The 15,358-nt window shown below is 37.0% G+C and overlaps 1 protein-coding gene across 17 annotated transcripts in view; it reads right to left on the reverse strand.

Annotated features, from left to right (window-relative positions):
* LOC131425391 (sex determination protein fruitless) overlaps positions 1-10,036 on the reverse strand; it is a 761,905-nt gene extending 751,869 nt beyond the window's left edge. For 3 of the 17 annotated variants that reach the window (XM_058587258.1, XM_058587250.1, XM_058587249.1), the window contains exons 1-2: positions 9,609-10,030; positions 7,716-8,117 (exon numbers count right to left, since the gene is read on the reverse strand). The gene's annotated coding sequence lies outside the window, so the exon portion shown is untranslated. Of the gene's footprint in view, positions 1-7,715; positions 9,259-9,355; positions 9,585-9,608 lie in introns of those variants that run through there. The other 14 variants (XM_058587259.1, XM_058587257.1, XM_058587233.1 and 11 more) reach the window with 12 other exon arrangements.
* Between the last annotated feature and the right edge of the window lie 5,322 nt (positions 10,037-15,358).

Genomic DNA, 15,358 nt, shown 5'->3' on the forward strand with positions numbered 1-15,358 from the left:
ACTGATAAACCATCAACTACGTTTCAGTTAAAAAATTGATCGATGTATGTCAAATGTAGATCCAACTTAAAGAATCCAATAGAATACCGTTCCTCTAAGGATGTCGAGTTAGTAGATGGTAGCAAAAATAATATCAATAGTTTTAGATTAAATGTTGATGATTTTCAAGCATTATTTCTAGAATTCACTGTTAACTATAAATCGAAACCTTGTATATAAAATCTAACAAACCTGAAACAGAGTTTCATTTGGAAACTTGCTTGAATTGAATGAAGTCATCATTTTAGTCAATAATCAGTGATTATAAATCTTTTGTATCGAGGTCTTGAATGATCGAGGTATTTACGAACCTCCCAAAGTAATTGAGTTATGCAACGATAACTACAGAGACCTAGCTGATCCAGAAAAAGAAAGCCGTAAGCCATCCATTTTCAAATCAAAAAGTTTTTCGAATCCAAGAGTTAACTATCCAGAACTTATAAAAGCTTTAGAACAATCATCGAAAATATGTCATTACATAAATGATAGGGTATGGAAAAAAAACCAAAGAAAAATATTCCAGTAGACAAGACAAAAGTTATCTTATCCCTCTTTGCATATACGCGGATGAGTAGGAAATCAATGATGCACAAGAGCCTCATTTGCGCAAGCATTCCGTGGCACAATCGTCAAAAAATCCTACATTATCACGTATAGCAGACTTGAGAGAAACTATAAACAATAAAAATACAAAGTCAAAAACTATCACACATTACACATTTCAACCGTATGATAATGAAGTTTTGGAATATTGCAAAACCCTAATCAAAATGACAGATAAAATACTTTCTAGGACATTTCCTAGCAACGATATAGAAGAATTAAAGGAATTAATAGAATTCCATCATTGCCTGTATCTTCAGCTCTTAAATGATCACTTGAAACCGAAACATCATTTTTTTAGTGCACTACCCAAAAGTCATTGGACCTATTGCTGATATGATGTGTTTGCGAAATGAGTCAAAACTTCAAGGGATCAAAGAATAATCTCACATAATTACTTCCCGGGTTAGTATAGGATACACACTATGTTTGAAGTCATGATTTATATCACGAGTCATTTTTTGAATTTTGCTGTTTAGAATCAAATTTCAAGACCTACAAATTTAACACTAGACCATATCTACAAAATCTTGATAGAATATATGTGTTTGAAGGGAATGAAATGGTAAACTTTGCTTCGTCTTGCACTTATAAAGGCACGTTATTCAAAACAGGTCAGTTCGTAACTCACAGGGTAGAATCAGAAAACCAACTACTACAAATTGAAGAATTTATAGAACGCAACGGTAAAGTTCTGATAGTAGCTAGAAAATGATTTACTGCACGGAAAGAAATCCGTTACTGCTGTAATGATTAGAAAATCATGAAACCAATCATTTTAACTTCTTATGAAACCATGAGCAATAACTCTTCTCCCATGAAAATTACTCATGGTTCGAAAATACGTTACTTGAAGAATGCATTTCTTTCAAAGCTCTTAACTCCAATTTTCTACCAGGATATCACTTTTAACCCTCTGCCTCGAAGAATGTGATAGATTGCTTAATAGATAATGGTAAGGCAAAAAGCAGACATTGAAAAGCAAGACCTACTGAACATGTTTACTTGATCCTGAAGCATATTGATTTAATAATCGTGTTGTTTTACCAACCGGCTGATAATTGACAACATAAAGATAATAAACCGAAAATTGACATCATAAGCGATTAAGCACGGCTACGCTTTTCATTTGACAAACATCAATGTTACATTTTGTTTGAATGTATTCTTACATATTTGATGTGTCCGTAGTTGGTAGAATAATATTCCTAGAGCTAGCGTAAACCAAAAAAGGCGGGTGAGTAATGTCAGAGACATGACTGGATGTCGTGAATACGAAAACAACTGACATGTTCCTTAACACTTCCGAATATCAATTAGTTGATCAATTGTATGAATTATGCAAACATTCCCCTTTTTCACTACTAGAATTTGAAACGATGCATCTAAACTGAAGTACAGATTAGTTACATTTAACATTCTGAAACACGAATATTATGAAATAACCAGTATAGTTCTTTATAATAAAATAATGATAGCTCTGAAAAAAAACCTTTTATGAACGCGTTTGTGATAGAGAGTGATGAGTTGAATTCGAATTCCGATTGATGCCACTGACTTCCGTCATCTAATTCCAGGCTGAACTGTTGTCCATGAGTGCGACACTGATATGGTTGGTGTAGGTGTAGCGTTTACAACCGATTATAAACTTCCAATGAAGAAAACATTAATTCGCTGGGTTGATCAATGATACAATAGGCCTAATTTATTGAAAGAAACTATCAATATGCTGTAGGGATTCGTTTCTAGCATTCAGAGGGATCAAATTGCGTAATTCTCTACTACATTAAACTCTGGAACATTTTTCGCAATAACAAAGAAGGCTTCACTTGATCTCGAATTTCACACAGCGGAAAGTGCACAAATCTAATCAAACTGTTCTAGGTTTGCACTAAACTAAGGATATTTTCCTTCGATTTGCGAACAATAAATCCTAATAGTTCTGTAGAAAACTTTTAGAGCCATTAGAACGGCTGATTTTGTGTAATGCTCTCCACCGTTGCTTTTTCGCCAATGCAAATGACTGGCAGCTGTGACGTAATCGTTCTTGTCGGAAGCGAAACTAACTTTTCAAATGACACAAAATATATCTGCTCGCAGTGGCGATAGAATCCAAACTGATCCAATTTCTTAAGAGGTTTCTTTTTATGTGATTTCGGTATCTTTTTACGTGATTTGGTTTTTTCACTAATGGGCGGTCCTAACGGCGATAAAAATAGTCGCATACAGAATTTTAATGTCGATTATTTCATTTCGGATTTGCATTTCATTGAAAGAAACTATCAGGATGCTATACAGGATTTATTCCTGCCTTTCAGAAAGACCAAATTGTGGAACTCACTACGATATTAAACACTGTTCGGAACATTTCCTCGAACGATTTGTTGTACAGCAGCAGATATTTTGTTCTCTTCCTCAGAACGCGTTCTGATTGGCTGGTGTTGACATGGGTCAAATGAGACAGGTTTTTCAATAGTGTACTATTGAAATACTTTAATGCTGTTGCTGTACACATTTAGGTTGAAAAAATTCGATTCTATTGGTAGTTAGGTTATATGAATCCTTTCACAGATCACTGAGCTATGAGCTTTAAAAATAAGAGAAAGGCAAACGCGCCTAATGAATTATCCTCTTTGATACTGATTCATACCAAACATTTCAGAAAAGTTTAATTTTGAATTATTTGAGATTATGTCACACAACGGAAAATTTTATCATAAAATTGTGATCATATTTCCAAAGGCATGTGGCAAAAATTATGTTGATTCGTTAGATACAACAAGAGATATTCACGATCAAAAACTTATCACTCTCTCAGAGGGTACATTTTGAAAAGGCGCTTCATAGTAAAGTAAGTCGTATTCAAGACAAAATAAATTCGATTGTGAATTTGGAACACCATCTTACGAAAATTAGGAAGATTTTTTTGTTCAACCACTTTGATTAATTTGTTTCATAGATATAACAACACAAGCTTGATATTGATTTACCTAAATATTATAAAAAATACGATTTTTTTGCAAGAACTCGACATAGAGTTTCTTTTTAAGAGGTTTGATTCACACGTGTTATTTAATGCGGTTCATTTAAGTGTTTAAATTCTGAAACACAAAATCAAAACTGAAGCAAGTGAACACGTTATTTTAGGCGTCGTCGTTTTTCAAAAACATAATATTTTAATTGTTAATGACTCTGATTAAAAAAAGTTCGTCATGCTTTTCACTGAAATAATGTAGCAAAAATTAACATCGTTGCAAAAATTACACATAACGCCTGAATTTATTTTGTTAAAATTACCATCGTAGCAGAAACACGCCTGAAGTTATACCCACCAACTTCAAGTGCGTTACGTTTAAGGGGCGGGTAGGGTCTAACACTTTTGAAAAATCATTTATTATTTTTATTATATTTTCTCAAAGAAAAGCATTTCAAGAATATTCTGTGAAATTTTCAAGTCTATCGGAAAAAAAACTCTGGAAGTTATTGGCCTTTACTTTTGCTTATCTCATACTGTAGAGAAGTATGAGCTCATCACTCAGGCCCAAGATTTCTGCTTCGATTGACTTAAAAACTTTACAAAACATTCTTGAAATGTTTGATTATAACAAATTATAAAGGAAAATATATGATTTTTTGAAAATGTTGGACCCTACGGGCTCCCTTGAGTAATAAATTGTTTCCATTGATTTTATAGACAAAAAACTTTAAACGCATTTATCTTGAAAGCAGGGTTTGAAAGTCCGTGTCCATCATCATTCAAAAACTACTGAACCATTTTTTTCAAATTTTGCACACACTTTCTACATATAAAAAACCAGACCCCAACGTATTCCTTTTCGTTATTTGTTACTTTGGGAAGCTTTTACAGCTACAAAATGGCGAATTTTTTCGTGAAAAATCGTAGTTTTCACTTTGAACAACCACCAAAAATTCAAAAAATTAAAAATAAATGAAACAGAAACGTTGGGGTCTAGAAAAACTTCTCCTCTAATTATGCTGCTTTGATTTGTTCACTTCTGATTAGTCTGCGCTGAGATACAGTGGACACCGCAAAATATGATTTTTAAGAAGTGTCCTCAAAAATACTTCACCGATTTATTTCTCAAAATTTTTCTACGAAAAAATTACAAAATGTTGTGCGAATGATGCTTTTTATCATGCAAAACAATTGAATTTATTTTGTTGAATGATAATTCTGAAAAAAAATTCGCAAAACTGATGATTTTTTTCATCGTTTAGACCCCCTTGGTAAAATTAAAATTTACGAGAAAGCGTAAGGTAGCAAATGTTTTCTTCAGTGGACAAAATTTCGATGTTATGCTCTCCGATGTCGACTGGTACAAATTGACATTTCAGCAGAACTGTTACCAGGAATTACAAAAACTTTTCGATATATGTGATTGCGTTTCCCAATTCTTATGCGGGAATCAGGAGGAAAATTTTCGCACTCAAAAATATTGATGTCTGATGCAAGATATCGTCTCAGTGAAAACACATTCAATAATGCAAAGAATAACGTAATGAATGGAATGCAATTCTTCAATAATATGGTCACAAATTATAGTTCTGGATTTTATAACACATAGTTACTCTGACCACCTATTTGAGACTCAGCATGGGTTCAAGCCAAAGCGTTCTACTTCCACAAATTTAGTAACCTACACTACCTTCTTTACAAGCACGACTACAAATAGATTCTATATAGACCGATTTCGCTGCTGCATTCGACAAAATCAATCATCACATAATGATCTCCCAATTAAGAAGACTGGGATTTAACGGAATTTTTGAATTAGCATCAATCATATCTAACTGGTCATGAAATGATAGTGAAAATAGGAGACTACAACCTCACCATTTGCTGTTACCTCTGGAGTTCCTCAAGGAAGTCACCTTGGACCGTTTATAATTTTATTGTTTCTCAACGATCCAAATTTTTCAATCAAGTGTATAAAACTATCGTTCGCCGGTGACTTTAAAATATTTCATATAATCCAATCTGCAGCTGACTCAGAGTTCCTACAAGAGCAGTTGAATAATTTAACTAATTAGTGTAACATCAACAAAATGGTTTTAAACGCCACAAAATGATGTGTCATCTCGTTTAGTCGCAAATAGTCTGTTAAGGACCTGGCTGTTCTTCTGGATTACAAGTTAAATTTCAAAGAGCACATAGAGTTCACTATCTCCAAAGCCTCTAGGAGCTGCTAGGATTTATTTTTCGCCTTACTAAAAAATTCTCTGACGTACATTGCTTGTATGCTCTGTATTGCGCTTTGGTTCGCTCAACTCTCGAATATGCTGCTGTTATCTGGTCAACTTATTAACTAGAAAAATATCCAACGCATTGAAGCAATTCAACGCAATTTCGTCCGATTCGTTCTCCGACGCCTTTCATGGAGATAGCCTTCAAACCTGCCGAGTCGTAATCTTCGATTCCTATTTTTTTTTCTTCAGATTCCCTATGTCAAAACTAATTATGTATACAACGAGCATTGCTAGTCTCATTATATTTAGCTACTATAGAAGCATTATATTTAAGGAAATGTATCATTTGGATGGTTGTAATCTGTTGATGCAAAAGCTGAGGAGGTTTTATGCCTGTTGGAGAGCAACTTTGGCAGAAACTAACTTCAGTGGGTTTTTCCCTGCTCCAAATGAGAGAATAAAAGATGAGAAGGAAAAGAAAGACTTTCATAGTAAATTTCGAAAACAGGAAAAGGCGCTGTCTTCAAAAACAAAAACTAATCAGGAGGCGATAAATAGTTGAAACTGAAGATAAAAAGAGTAAATCTTACCGAGAAGGAAAAGCTTGCCGAGCAAGAAGATGTTGAAGCAAAAATAATTTTTCTCCACTGAAATCTGTTTAACTTCTTTCAAAATTTTCCATACATCAGAGAGTATAAATTAACAAAGGACATCGAAAAAGATGGAGAATTAAAATGAAATCGTTTTCATGGGGTTTCTCAAAATGGCGTGTGGTATGCGGACTTATTTATTAAGTTTATATGACAAACCTATGCAGGTTTTTAAATTATATTTGAGTGAATGTTAAAGTTCGCGCGTTTGATTTTGAAATTTTTCGTAACTACCCTAATCGAAGTAACATCAGTATGTCTGCTTCTTAAATCCCATTAAAAACTTAATGAAATAGAAATATCATGATCAGATTTAAATTTGAGATTCCAACATTTAATATATATTTCGAATATTCCTTTCCGTAGAATCCAAATCATCTCTGGGTAGATGCCTTACTAATCATACATTTTTAACGAGTAAAAAACTCTACCTGTGAATTGGAAAATGTTCGAATATCACAAGTCCGAAGTAAGCTCAAACTTACGAAAGCCACATATCAATAATCATGAGCTTGTTTACTACAAAGCCGAAAAATTCATAAACTAACAATGCAGCTAATAGCTAAAAATACGGAAGGACCAAAGGACACACCCTCCCATTACAAAGTATGGATTACAACTAGCGACCGAATTTTCCGAATTGCAACGAATCTGTTCCGTCGTTTTCGTCGTCGTCGTCGTCGTTTTCGTCATCGTCGTCGTCGTCGTCGTCATCGTCGTTACCAACGTCGGGCTGCAAGCCGAAAAATAGTGCATCTCTCGATACCGACGATTGCCGTTCGTCGTGGCTGGAGACAGCCCGCTTCCCCGTTCCGACATTTCATTACATGTACTATGGTGGCATTCTCTCACCCAAACCCCCTCTGGGATTCTGATTACTGACTACACCACTTCCACCCCAAAACCCGGAATGGATGTTGGTTTGAGAGCCGGTTGAATGTTTACAAGTGGATTGACTTGTGACGTAGTTTGCGTCATGAGAGGAAGAACTGAAAATTACTTGTTTGCTGTTCACGGACTTACTGATTGGTGTCCCGTTTTGATGAGAAAGAGTTGAGTATGCAACTACGGTTGTATCGTTACTTTCGTGCACAGGTTTCAGATTGCACCGTGCACCAGTCAACGGACACCACTGTGGCTTCAGGATGCCAGCTTTGAAGTTTCGATTTTCATTTTCAAGGGTTTTATAACGGTATTCCGAACCGAGACACTTACCTGATACTCGAGGCCTGCACCAACCGCTGTTTCTGGTATGGTTTTACCAATCGTGCCGTCGAGGGTTTTCTCGGTCACTTGTTTCGATGGGATGCCCTTGCGGCGGCTCTTGCGGGACTTTATTTTTACTTCAATTTTTCACACCTAATCTAACACTAACACTAACACTGATTTTTCTTCTTTTCTTTAACTACCTCACTGATCACTTGGCTGCACTTGGCTTAAAATTTGTGTTGTTTCGACTTTGACAGATGTATTTCGGTTGCCTATCTCGCCGGCGTCGCTCGAAACTAGAAAACTTCTTCATATGAAGTCACTGGTTGAAAGCTTAACTATGTACAGTGGAACAATGTTTGCTTTGATTTTTCTGTTTTGTTTTGATAGTTTTTTCAGTGAGTCCACCTAATTGCGACAGAATGACAGAATTACAACGAGACCAATTATGTAATTTTCGAACGCGACAACCACACAGAAATGTGAAACACAAACCAACACAAACCGGCGCTTACTACGCTTACAGCAACAATCTCAATCGGTGCCCGGTTTTGTAAATCGCAACCCTCACTCACTGATTGCGACAGTAAAAATCATCGTCAGTTACACAGTCATCGATTGCATCTGCGGAGGACACAACGTTTGGATGATTGACTTCGGCGTCAAGTGAATCGTCTAGGCTAACGTGTGTTGACCAATTTCCCTAAACTCTGTAAGCTTCTGCCACTAGAACAGTGCATCGGTCGACGAGCAGATCGGAAATGAATCCACAGTGGTGCTCCGAAAACACTCAAGGTGTGCTACAACTGTGTAATTGGAGACAATCTTTCTAGCATCCCCTATGATGGGCCTGATCTTATCTCCTTATCGACAAAACTGCAGCTAGTTAGAGTTCGACCTTACGGCTTGAAATCTCGCACTGCACTAAATAATGACTACGAAACAGCATTACTTTAAATGTACTTTTACTAACGGCACACGCCGGGAGTCCTGCAATCGAACGTTGCATACAGTGCAGAGCTCTCGCGACGCCTGAATGTATGTAAACAACACGACAAGCAACTGAAGCCAACTACTTCCTCGTTTCGGTTTTGTACTCAGCTTAGATGGCAAACCGATCGGGCGCTCTCGCTCGCTCGGTGGGCCCAAATGAAAACGAACTGCACATAAACATACACGGAAGCGATCGGGAAAAGCGCACACAACAATTACAGAAGTTACCAGAACCGGGCAGGTGGCAAACGGCGGCTCTCCTGCCCTATTTACTCACTCACACAACCAGCGCCTGCAGCCGAGAGTCCAACAGCTACTGTGATTTGGTCGCTTTCCGATGCACATGGCCCGTGCCCAATCCTTTCCAGAACGCTGACGAGCCACCGTAGGAAAAAAAGGAAAACCCCAACTTTACACAACATCACACTCGGTCGGCCAGTAGCACGACACGATGACAACGAGCACCAGCAGGATACGATGCGCCCATTGCATACCTTCGAGGCGCGCTCCCACAATAGCCGATTACAGCCGAATCGAGTGCACCGATTGCAGCCGAGCGGTTTACGAAGCTGCACTTCCCTGTCATGCAATCCCGAAGTCAAAATCATTGCTTCACCGCTCTCATTCATGCAATACACCCTTTTTTTACTTACCCATCATCATTTTACCTCCCCGACGGTCCGACCCAACCAACATAAATGGTCGTGTGCGCTGACTGTCTTTGGAAAGTACATATATTTTATCAGCCTCTCATCGTTGCACCTCCCGAGCCATCCAGCCAACCCGATGCAGCCGTAATATCTGTTTACATGCGCACCCAACCGGCGGCAGACACCCAACGGACCACTCAAACCGTCTGCTGCAGCCGTCAGAACTTCGGACCTATCCCAACAAACGGACACTCACCTGTAACACCACTCCGGTACTCGCAGGTACTCGGCACTCTCCCACTCTCTCGCTCTCTCGTGTTCTATTTCCGGTCACTCATTCACTCGCACACTCACTCACTCACTCACTAACTCAAGCTCCGAGTTCCGGACGGGTGTTGACTTGAGCTATTTTTCTTCATATCGGTATCCTCACTCGGCCAGCTTTAATATAACAGTGCAAAGGTTTTCCCACTTTTGAATAAACAATTTTTCACCGACGGCAATCGCTTCCGTGAATCAGTTCCCGCACGAAATCACATATTCCGGTTCGAAAGCCACAGCCACACACTTCACTTCAACGCCGAACTTTACGACTGACCCTGAAATGCAAAGCTCCTGCTGGGCAGAAGGCAGACTTCGTAACTTGGGAGTGTTATCAGTAATGTATGCAGTACACGCGCATCATCCGACTGCACGGGCCCAAAAAACCGATTGACGATGGGACACGGAAATGCACTCACAGTCAGTTACACCAATACCACAGTAACACGTGGAAGAGTCAGCTTACAGCAGCCACCCTGCCTGCCTGTCCTGTCCTGTTCTGCACGGGTTTGGTCCTTGGGCAGGAGGAATCTTCCACAGTGGAGTGTGAGTTACATGTGCAAGGGGGTGACGAAACGATGGAAGTCTCTGTCTGGATGACGGGTGGCTCCTATTTGTTCTTACATAAAACCCCATGCCAACACAATTCAGTGCCACCCGTCGATAGACGGGTTTTCAGACAGGCCTACGGGTGAAGTAGAACTCTTTGCATTTTGCATTTGCGAAAGTGAATTGAAGCAGTGCATGTGCGTTTATTTTTTTTTTCTTGTTGCGTTACGCAAAGGGATGGGGAATCAATTTTGTTCTTTAATTTATGCCATGTACATAACATCACAGTGTTTTATTTTTTTTTTCCTCGTCGAAATTTGCTACTCATCTAATCCTCATTGCTTTGGAAAAGGAAAATGAGGTTTTTTTTTTTTTAATACGGATGAATGACCTCTAATATTTCTACACGAAGATGTTGCTCAAACTAAAACCGGACATATGATAAGCTTTCTCGTGATAGGAAACTATAATGACATTTCGCAACAGACACAAACAGGGTTTTCAGAGGAATATTATACTTGTAAACTTGTATTACAACCGATGCATCACGTTAGATTAATGTGATCATCCGAATTTTATTAAAACTATACTATACAAACAAATTTCTGTTTCAAATGGATTCGCATCCGATTCTTATAGTAACTTAGAGCAAATTCAGTAGCTAGAAATTTCATATTGGAGATCTATAATAAAGCTGAAGGTAGAACAAACATATCACCAATCATCCGTTCTAGTTTTATTTATTCGAACAGTTCTGTCACATTTAAAAATTGGAATATGCTGCCGTTCTGTTTTTTTCTATATTTGAAACACGAGTAAAACATTACTGGGGCTGCCGGTTTTTTTGTTATTAAACCCAGATTTAAATTTTAAAACTGACATAAATTATGCATCTAGAACTAGAACACTACATGGCCTTGGTTCAGGAGAAATTCTTGGCAAGTATAACGACGTTATTGACAATGAAAACTTTTCCTGGTTGGAACTCGAACATGAAAAGACAGTGTTATGATCTGTAACGCCGATTCAGATCAATAATGTTTTCAGCGATGCTTTTTAGAATGCTGAACTTCTCTGTAAGCTTGGAAAAGACTAAAATTGTCATTTCGATCTTCTACTTGTAAGTTAAGGTTTGCTTACTGTTTACCATGCAGATTTCAGACTCACTTTGACTCTCTCGAGGGCTGCCTTACTAGCGTCTAAGAGGGATTAACTGACGTGATATGCTGCTACTTTTCCGAGCACGTGGTCGCCGGTAGCGCGGTATACTTATATGCGGAACCGTTGATTTTGCGGACCATTGCTGAACCGGTGCTTCAATTTGCCATTGACCGATAGTGATAATTCACGCAGAGAAAAATATTGTAAAAATAATTAAATTTGGGTTTCACGCAACGATTCATTTTGTTGAAATAGTGACAAAGGAAAATCTGATTTGAAATGGCAAATATTGTTGCTTGAAGCTACAAAATGAGATATTTGATGTTGCTCACTGCATTAGTTTGTTTCAAGAAAATAACAAATATTTTACTTGCACGTTCCTGTCAATTTCTTGACAAACAATTAAATTTTTTGGTAAATTTTACTTTCAAAATATGTTTCAACTGAACTAGCTTTAGACAAAGATAGTATTATTAGTTCTTTGAGTTTATAAACTTGGCAGTCGAAATAAACGATAAGATTCAAACCTAAAATAAGTAGTATTTCAACATACGCTTTTGTTGGTTAAAATCATACATTTTTGTTTGTTATCATTCTTGAAAAGAGATTTCTTTCAAACTAATTTTCAAGGTAATTTTTTAAACTAATTTTATTTCGATTTTTATCCATTTTCAAACTGTTAATTGCTTTCAACAGCCGTTTGACCTTTCTGTCGTGGGACGATCAAATTTTTCACATGTCACAATCAATGATTCGATGCTTCATTAATCTGGTAAAGATAGAATTCCTGCATCAAATATTTTCTGCAAAAACGTGTTATGTAATGTACTGCAGGTTTAGTAATATTTTGAACTATCCATACATACACTTGAACTGTTAAAAGACCCATAAATGAACAGAAATAAACTTTTTTCACGAACCTACTTCGCCTTTTTTTCACGTTTTTTTGCATAAAAAAAAAACGCGAGTGTACTTTGGAAACATGTTAGGCTATGCTGATGCAGATTCTGTTAGACTTTTTGTGTACGTTGATAACTGTTGACGAAACCAGGATCCACTATTACACGCCGTCGACATGACGTTGATTATCTGGGATTGTTATGGTATACTTTTCATGAACTGCCTTGAACAAGCAAAATAAATCATCGACAGTGAATATTAGCGTGCATTATTGGATACATGCGATTGAACACAATGTGCCTGTACATAAGAGCAACGCTACCATCAACCATTTTGGGTTCCAATTACTTCCTCATCCACATTATTCAGCCAACTTGGTTTCCTCGAACTATCACGATCTCCTTGCGCTTACACTGAGGTCTTTTTTTATGCGGTCTTTTTTTATGCGGTTTTTTTTTTACGCGACTTTTTTTATGCGAATTTTCAGAGTTATGCGGTTTTTTTTTTATGCGAAGTTTCAGAGTTATGCGGTTTTTTTTTATGCGAATTTTCAGAGTTATGCGGTTTGCCCTTCTGCGGTCTTTTTTTATGCGAAGTTTCAGAGTTATGCGGTTTTTTTTTATGCGAATTTTCAGAGTTATGCGGTTTTTTTTATGCGAATTTTCAGAGTTATGCGGTTTTTTTTTATGCGTTTTTTTTTATGCGGTACGTAAATTCGCATAAAAAAAGACTTCAGTGTATTTGTTTCAAACTATCAAGAAATTGATATGAGTTTCATTTTGGAGTTTTCGACCGCTACATCCGAAACCTGAAATTGGGAACCATCGAAGTAAGTTTGTATAAAGTATCAACTAATATGACTCACAAAGGTGGCTCTTGGACCACTCATTTTCATGCTATTCATGAGAGATCTTTGCAGTGAATTCTAAGAATATATCGCATCATCGCAAGCCTTGTGGATTGAAGTCGTCTACAAATAGATATCTGTAAAATATTCAGAATTAGAATTTAGCTGAAATTTTATCGAAATCTATCCTTAAAAAACAATCCGTGCTATGTGACTGTATGATACGAGAAAGTTAAAGTCAATTTATTCCATTTTAACAGATAGAATAACGAATATTTACTATGCGAATACAGAAATTTTTTTTAGTTGATTAATCACTAATCCTCCCGAAACAAAATCCTGGGTAAGGGCCTGGCTCGGGTGAAAGGGGGGTGTTATCTTCTCCCACCATGGTATTGACTGTTTAGAGGTGTTGAACCAGAATCTGAACATCGATAAAATGTTCAAAATTTAAGAATTTTTAAAGATTCTTGAACACATCACATCAGATTCTTGAACCAGAAGAAATGGTTGCTTAAAAAGCATAATGAGCCCAAACACCGGAGTTGACAGGCGAATAATGAAAATAACGTCACGATTATGGACTAGCACTCATAAACTTCAGATACAAATCTGATTGAAAATACAAGGTTTGTTCAAAAAGTATTTGAATTTTCACGGGCTGCGTATGTTTGAGTTTTGCCTTTTTCTATAGAAAGGTATTAGAATTGCTGGAAAACCCGACTTTTTTTTTTACTTTTTTTTTTGGAGTCTCGGAGACCCATAGTGTTATATACCATTCGACTCAGTTCGACAAGATCGGAAAATGTCTGTGTGTGTGTATGTGTGTGCACTTTTCGAAGATATTTGAACGCGCTCAATTTTCTTAGAGATGGCTGAACCGATCTTAACAAACTTGGGCTCGTTTGACAGCTACCTACTATCGGGCCATTGATCAAGTTCAAAGATCAAATGGCTGTAACTTTTGGTTCCAGAGATATGATGGTATAAGTGACGTAACCGACAAAACACGTTGATTTTTACCGCCAATATTTTGGGATCACCTTTAATTTCTTAAAGCGCTAGTGCTCAAAAGTTTAAGCACATCGAAAAATGTCCTCATTTAAAATTTGAGCTAAATCGGACATGCGTAAGGGGTACTGCCCGGCGGTTAAGGTTTGAAAATTTTCGATCTTTCGAGGGGGGAGCACATGAAATTTCCAAAATCGAAAATTTTTGTTGATGCCGAAACTCTTAAAACTGCATGAAACGTCGAGATTTTGTGTCATCTCCAAAAAAATTTTTTTTTTTTGAAAAATCAACTTTCTGGGACTTCCCAAAGTCCCAAAAAGTCGATTTAAAACAAAATTTTTTTTTCGAATTGACACTAAATCTCGACGTTTCATGCAATTCTAAGCCTTTTGGCATAAATTTTTTTTTCGATTTCAGAAATTTCATGTTTCTAAAACAAAGGAAGAAAAAAAGTTGAAGGGAGAGAAAGGCATTATCACACCACTAGGTGGATTAAGAAAGGTTTTTATCTTTTGGGAGCGTTATGTTGGTACTCATGACCCTCACTGAGTGAGACTAGAGTGCCAATATAATATACAATACAGGTATACAATTCATACGGTAAATCTGTATAGTCGCCGAGTCCCTATGGTGGTAAAATTCTCTTTAACCTCTGTGAAAACTGATTGTCGTGAAACTAAGTGTGAAACAGTTATTAAAATTTTCAGTGTTTTTTTATTAACCAAAGAAAAAATTTTGAAGAGTTCATCGAATGGATTGAGATACAGGTGCTGAAATTTTTAAAACATTTGAACCACTAACAGCTTTTTGTTTACTTATAGGCGGAAAAAAATTTGTATCACTTGTCCACTTGCTGCCTACATAAATCGTTCGAGGGTAATTTCAGGTGGACTCGACGGATTGTGCAATGTTTTGGAAGGCGCTCATAATTCTTGTCAGCCGGAACATTTGACCCTTTTTTCCGTGGAATATAACCATTGCCACAACTGGCTCGAATTTTCTTCATTCGTTTTTGTAAATTTATGTTGTTTTTTCAAATCCGAAAATCCAGAATTTTAACCAAAGGAAAACAAAGAAACAAAAAATTACCGAACAATCAGTTAGATTCATTTGGTTTACAGTTTACGGTAGTTGTTTGACAGTTCAGCAATTACCGAACAATCGGAATTATTCAAAAATTTGCCATTCAGAAAGAATTTTCTTCTCATTGTCTCGGT

This window comes from Malaya genurostris, chromosome 1 (genome assembly GCF_030247185.1).
Source record: "Malaya genurostris strain Urasoe2022 chromosome 1, Malgen_1.1, whole genome shotgun sequence".
NCBI lineage: Eukaryota > Metazoa > Arthropoda > Insecta > Diptera > Culicidae > Malaya > Malaya genurostris.